We start from the raw sequence: 7,033 nt of genomic DNA, 5'->3' as shown, positions 1-7,033 counted from the left end.
TGTAGTTTTACTTGTAGGCAAGTCACTTAAGCTCTTTGTGTTTCAATGTGCCCATTTGTGAAATGGAGATAATAATGCCAAGCTCACAAGGGGGCTGTAAAGGTTAATTAAATAGAGTTTTTAGGTGATTTTCCTTCTCTGGATGAAAAGTGTGACAGAAGTATTGTTTATTAATGGAGCCAGTGCAAAACTGATAGTTCTGAAATTTTTCAGTACAGAAATACATGGTGATTTTTGTATGTATGAAAAATGACCAGATTGCACCTTTTTTTTTTTTTTTTTTTTTTTTTCTTCTTCTTTTCCTTTAGCACTGTCATTTATTCAAGGAAAAAATATCCTCCAAAATATGGGGGTGTTTTGTACTTGTTTCTCCCTTTTTCCTTGTAACTACATGATGATGTTGGTATAGGCAAAAAGAATGGCATCACCATAAGGACTGTGAAAAAAAAAAATAATAAAAAAAAAATAATATTTTGGTCTCTTTACAAGCTCACATGCTTCAGGACATAAAACCACTTCTAAATTTTGAATGTCAGGAAGAGGTACTGCAAGCCATTAGATTCATCTGGTTGTTCATAGCTTTATAGGGCTTGATGCTGACCATTTTCAAATGCAGATGTTTGGTTACTCTCATCCAGTCTCATATTTGTAATTTCATGTTTCTCTAGAAACGGAAATGATAATACACCCAGGAAGATCTTATCCTTGCAAGTTTTCAGACTTTACTGCAAACTGCACTGACCCAGTGGTGTGATTGCATGATTTGTTACAAGTTAGCACAGCAGGGTTGGGTCAGACCCACACATGTAGGGAATTGGGATGTGCTCTGCATTCCCACCCTAGTGTGTATGAATGTGGGAACCTATGTTAAGCCTGGTTCCAGCATAGAGCCATGTTCTTTGCAGAGACCAAATCTGCTCATGTCCCTCGCTCAAGTCACTGGTGGGAGTTTTCACTTTCATGCCATGCATGTGAACACAGTGGATTATTTTTATTTTTATTTTCATTACTGTTTCATTACTGGGGCCCTTGCAACACTCTTCTGTAAATTTCTTGGATGCCCCAAGAAATTACAAGATAACAAGAGAAGAAATATAAATTCAGCTTCTCTGAAAGTTGCTTACACTGGAGCTTGAGTTTGGGCTGAAGATTTACATGCTTTCCCTCTCTCGCTGAACAAGGTGACCTACCCCATAACCACAGAAATTCCAAATGAATAAGAGCTATTAAGTTATCTTGTCCACCTGCCCCCTCCGGCAAAAGATTGAGAGGGTGACATGGTTTCTGGTAGTGGGCTGCGCACAACCCATGACAGAGGCTGCACACAAATATGAATCATGTTGTACTTAAAAGGCCCAAATGAGTTTACTCTGGGCTCTTCACCCTTTGTTGTAGCTGGTCAGAATGGGGCCCTGGAACTTAAACAGGTTGACAAAGCAGAGATTGAATCAATCCCTGAAAACAATAGTTTTAACCCTGTGAACTCCTCAGATGCTCTATTGGCTGCTAGTGCTTCTTGTGCCGTTTTTGCCACGGAGAGATTCCCCTAGGATGCTGCTTTTAAGAAAAACATATATAAAAACTACCCACTGTGTAAATCTAACATCAGTTAGTGGTTTCCCAAGTATAGCTTGTGGGATGGCTGCCCGAGTCTCAGATGAGAAAACAGTTCACTGCAGATTGGAGAGCCCTGTAAATGGAAAAGAGAACCTGGAAAGACAAAGAAAAATGAGTCTTTTCAATAGCATCGAGGGAAATAGCATCTTGATTTTTTTCTAGCTACGTAAAGGCTCCTCTCACCCTCCCCCTTCTCCTTCTAACCACTATGTGCCTGCATACCTGGAAATATTCCCTTGATATTAAAGACTGAGATTTGTTCAAACTGCTCCAAACAAACAAACAAACAAACAAACCTGACATGAGCTTTGGGCTCTCTGACAAACTCTTAAAAAGGTAATTCATGTGTAAACAGTCTCTGGAAGTTACCCACTGATGGCAACAGGAATTGAATAAAAAAGTAATAAACCCCACTGAGACTATCATGGTGGCCCCTTGTCTCAGACATCTGCTTGTTCTCTGTAGGTCATGGAGAAACGAAGGTCCTCTCCCAAGCCTGGGAAGCTAACAGCTATGAGCAGTCCTGGACCAAAGCAGAAAGGTATTTTCAAAGTAGAGCCTCTAGCTAACATCTTTTCTCTCTCATTTTAACTGAAATTGTCTCATCTGATGACAGTGCCTGTAGCAATGTCACTGGCAGTGTAAGGAGGAGGACAGTACCTCACCTGGCCCCAGTTTTCTATTAATTCATCTGTAGGAAAGACTGCAGCATCTTTACAGTTTCCTCTCTGGTGTCATGGACTTCCCCTACACATTTCCCTCCTCGAGAGTCCAGCTAGATCTCATTTTTCCAGACCAGTAGGCTTAGACCTGCATTCAAAGAGGACCAAACATCAGCAATTTTAAGATTAGAATCTGGGAGTCACTGACCATGGCAGAATTGTTGCAATAGTTGTGCTGGCCTTGTTGCACAGGTACCATCTGGGGGTTACAACACCTTAGTGGACACTGTGAAGATCTGCATGTTCAGGGGGTGTTTTGAGGAAAAGATTCACCAACATCCTATCCCTTGGGAACACCCTAAAATGTCCCTCATTGCTTTCTCATACACTAGCCAGAAGCATGGCTTTATTGAGATTATTTATATTGAAGCTATGCACTTTTTCTTGGGTTGTCAGTGACAAATACTCATGTACAGTTTGAGAAAATGCCTAGCTTCACTCAGTATTTGTCCCCAGAAATATCTTCAGTAACAATTATTGGCTGATACTTCTGAAATCTTTGCCTAAAGAACTTTGCCTAATCTGAATGTTGCTGGATCAGGATTTCACATACGATTCCTGAGCATTCATCTTTTATCTCTAGTTCTTAAACAAAATGGGTATTGAAAATTTCCACTGTGAATATCACTGTCCTTAGAGATAAGCAACCGTACTTAAGTTGTGCCAATGACACTCACTGGCTTCATTGAGTGTTAAGTGATTGCTGTGGGAGGAAAAATGAAGGAAAAAAAAAAAAATCAAAACTAACAAGCCCGATGCATTTGCTTGAGTTATGGAGAGTGATAGAGACCTAAGCAGTTTGCACAGGTGAGGTCAAAATTTTGGCTGCCTTGCACATATGTCAGGACATGTGGGTGCATGTAGATATGTATTACTGTGAACATCTTCTGTGCTTCTAAAGAGAAGTTTATAGAGTTGCTGACATGATTTGCTCTAAGCTGTGATCTGCAGAGTGTCAGCTGGGAGACCATTTTCTTTTGGAAATGAAACAGAACAAAATAAATGCATTTGGTTTTTTCACTTAATTCTGGGATGTAAAACAGGTTTCCCCAGCAAAGTATGAGAAGCTGTGCTCATTCCAGCAGCAAAGACTTAACTAAAATACCTATCAGTCTTAGTGGGGTTTGAATACAGTGCTTATTAATCTAAATTAACATATCTTCCATTGAAATGGGGGGATTACAAAGTGATCTGAATTAACGTGAGCTGACAGTTGCTGTGCTTACAGACCTTCAACGCACTGTGTACAAGGGAAATAGTTTCCTTACCAGTCTTTGACATTCTCTGTTCAGAAGATTTTTTATTTTAACCCCAGTCCTAATTGCCCTTCAGTATCAAAATTAATTGTGTTTTCTGCTAAAAGGCCAGTGCAGTTTAAGGTTACTCCAGGGTCCCAGCAGCCGATGCATCTTCTGTAAATGGCTTGATTGCCGTCTGTGGAGAGGAGTGCTGGGAGAGATTTGCTTGACCGAGGCTATACATTACAGTCCAATTAGTGTGAAGATCACTACATGAGTCTTTAACTTTATCTAGTAACTGTCGGCATCTCTAATGCTGAGAGCAGGGTGAGGAAGAGGGATGCAGAGCCCACCTGGGCAGCCATGCAGGGGCCGCACAGCTTTGTCAGCTCCCCTCCAGCTGCCTCACAGGCAGCAGAGGGAGCAGTCAGAGGATGAAAATACCCAGTGAGCTGCACTTCTCCTCTGAGAAATACTGAGACAGTTGTCCCTTTTTTCTCCTTTACTTCTTGGTTGTTTTACTGAGCTATTATTTTACGGTTTTGTTTTTGTTTTGTTTTTGTTTTTCTCTTTTCATCCAGAAAATGAATGAAATTCTCACGATGAAATTCAGAACTGGTTCCCACCTGGTATTGTCCCTCTGTCATACAGCCAGGACTCCAGGCTCAGATGTTTCATTTAAGTACCCCAAAGTGAGCAAGAGTTAGACCTTTCACTCGTCTTTGCAAGATATCAGGAGCCCCTGCGTGGCTCATAGGAAAAGTATAATTCCCAAGCAGAAAAAAATAATTCCAGACAGAAATGCACTCCATAGATCATAGAGTAGATCTAGGAGACAAGTAGTACAAGTAATCCCCTATAAAATAGAAATTACTCTCTTTTTGATCTGCAGGGATGAAGACAAGCTGTGATTTACAAGTATAATAATAGCAGTGAATTGTCATCAACTGAAAACATCTCAGTCTAGTCTTGAAGGGATAGTGGCCTTATAGTCCACACCTTGTGCAAGCACCAACACATAAATGTCCTCAAAAATTAGTTTAAAGTATTTCATTGCTACAGTTATGCTCATAAAATTTTAGTCAGTCATTTACATAATCACAGTCTCTGTATAGTTGTCAATGGTTATTACAAAAATTTTGTTGAAACACCAGGTTCTGCCTTATCAGCTAGAGTGCAGAAGCCTCAGACATGTGGAATTGATTTTCAGTTGGTCTTTGCCCCAAGTTATTAGGCTTCTTGTCTGAAGTATATAGGCTTCGTGTCTTCCAAAATGTTTTCTAAAAGTAGCTAGAACAACAAGTATTAAACAAGACTATTAAGAAATTTTGAAAAAGTTTGAAAGCTCATGAAAAATAGAATGTAAAGTCCCTGACATTTTTCACATCTCCACCCTTTATTTTTCAGCTAATTTTAATGCTAAATGTCTTCATTTCTGAGTCAGTCTCCAAACCAGGAAATGAAGAGGCAGCTGCAAAAGTGGGAAAAACATGGGGAGCAAAACTTGTTATTTGACACCATCTCACAGAAGTTCCAAAACAGTGAACTTTCTGTAACAACTCCATTTCTCATAACATTCTCATTTGACACTGGAGCAATCATGATTAAAACCAAATAAAAATAAAAATAAAAATAAAAATCTACCTCATTATTTCAGCATTTGGGAGGTTACATGGCAGCATAATATGCTAGACTGCACACCCCTTCTTTAATTTATTTTTTGTTTTGTGAATGGTATTAGTGACATTAATGCAGTTATGGTACCCATCACACTAATGCTCTGCTGTTCTTTCTGTGCTCCTTCAGTAACTGTGACCTCAGACCCCATGGCCCAACCATTATTTTCAGTTCTGTTTTACCTGCTGGATTCACATACTTAGGATTCCACACACCACCATTTTTTCTACATTGTTCACTACAGATCTTGCATCAATGTGCAGTGTTGTGTTTGCCCAACTTGGAGATAAGGGAGTCTCTCTCTCAGAGGCATTTTAGATTAAATAAAGCTGGTAATGGGATGAGAGCTGAGCCTCATTCTCTGCTCTTCTAAAGGTCCTTTAAAATGACAGCAAATTGAAACTCATCTTCAGCTGGCTCAAGCAGCATAACCATACCGAACAACATTTCTTTTTCCAGTGGTAACCAAAATTGCAGATGGCTCAAAGTAGAAACAACTAATATTTACCTTACCACAACATATTAAATTAAATATTCAACAAGAAATAATAATGTATAACACAATTATTCAATAGGGTTCACCACCACAGGATAAATTAAAAGAAATAGTTCTTTGGTAAACAGGTAACAAAAAATAATGGTCAGGCTATCTCACCTTTCAAATATATGTACCACAGGCTAAGCCCTGTGGTCCCCAGATTAGCAGCAGGTAAATTCCTTCTATTTGGGATTCCCATCAATACATCCAAGGGCTAAGGTGAGCAGGAATGTAAGGCTGTGAAAGAAACTTCCTTTTCTGTAAGGTCCTTGTCAATTGGTCACAAAATTTATTTCTTGGTCCTTTTTGCAAAATCATGACCTAGCTTCTTTCAGATGCAGGAAGCAGGAACTTGGGGCCTTTAGTCTTATTTCCTCTGCAATGAGAACACAAATAATAATTAAAAATTGCTATAATATAACACTTATTTATGGCTGCAGCATTTCCACCCTCTCTGTCTTAACAGCTTGGAAGGAATACAAAGGAAAATTCTGCATGTCAGAAAGTTATGAAACAAAGGCAAAGTGGAGAGGAGATGGAAATATAAAGTCAAAATGAAACCCTCCATCTTTCTGTCAAACTGAAACAATAAATAATAATGGCATCTTGCATTTATATAGTGGCTTTCATCCAGAAAGCCTGGAAAGCTCTTTGGAAACTTTACAAACTACTGTGGAGGAATAGGAATGATTTCATACACTGATCTATTGAAGGCTCCCACTTCTGTAAACAGTTACAGTCTATAGCAACATTACACCTCAGACTGGGACAGGTAGAGACTGATCCTGAGAGATATTGGGAGGATCTGTAGTTAATCAGAGTAAATATTCAAAGTCCTTTGGGAGTTTACACTGCTGACAGTTATTGTTTCTCATGATCAGGCACTTGGTAAAGAAATAAAATTACAAATAGATGAAATAGCTGCTGATCCTAATCTGTGAAGTGTGGCTATAGCATCCAAAGCTTTACAATTAAAATCCCTAGTAATTCATCAATCTCAGTAAACATATGAGTAAACATACTCCTTTGAAAAAGTCAGATCTTCTGTCCAGACATTTGGCATTCTTATTATATGTCTGACATCCTTTCTTTCTTATCTTAAACCATGTGCATATAGAAAAAGGTGTTTTCAGAGGTAGTTGAAAGTTATGCAAACCTCCCAGGTTTATGTCTCTGCCACATTCAGTTGTCAGGCAAAGCACAGAAGAGAAGGGAAAAAAAAAAAAAAAAAAAAAAAAAAA

The 7,033-nt window shown here is 39.0% G+C and overlaps 1 long non-coding RNA gene across 4 annotated transcripts in view; it reads right to left on the bottom strand.

Annotated features, from left to right (window-relative positions):
• Window positions 1-297: 297 nt before the first annotated feature.
• Window positions 298-7,033, bottom strand: part of LOC118172000 — a 19,265-nt gene continuing 12,529 nt past the window's right edge. For 2 of the 4 annotated variants that reach the window (XR_004753511.1, XR_004753508.1), the window contains 2 exons: window positions 5,910-6,168; window positions 298-2,427 (listed from right to left, as the gene is read on the bottom strand). This is a non-coding gene — a long non-coding RNA (uncharacterized LOC118172000). Of the gene's footprint in view, window positions 2,428-2,508; window positions 4,868-5,909; window positions 6,169-7,033 lie in introns of those variants that run through there. The other 2 variants (XR_004753510.1, XR_004753509.1) reach the window with 2 other exon arrangements.

The sequence above is a fragment of the Oxyura jamaicensis genome, chromosome 10 (assembly GCF_011077185.1).
Source record: "Oxyura jamaicensis isolate SHBP4307 breed ruddy duck chromosome 10, BPBGC_Ojam_1.0, whole genome shotgun sequence".
In the NCBI taxonomy this organism is placed as follows: domain Eukaryota; kingdom Metazoa; phylum Chordata; class Aves; order Anseriformes; family Anatidae; genus Oxyura; species Oxyura jamaicensis.
The sequence above is the reverse complement of the archived record's forward strand: the minus strand, read 5'-3'. Positions and strand labels throughout refer to the sequence as shown.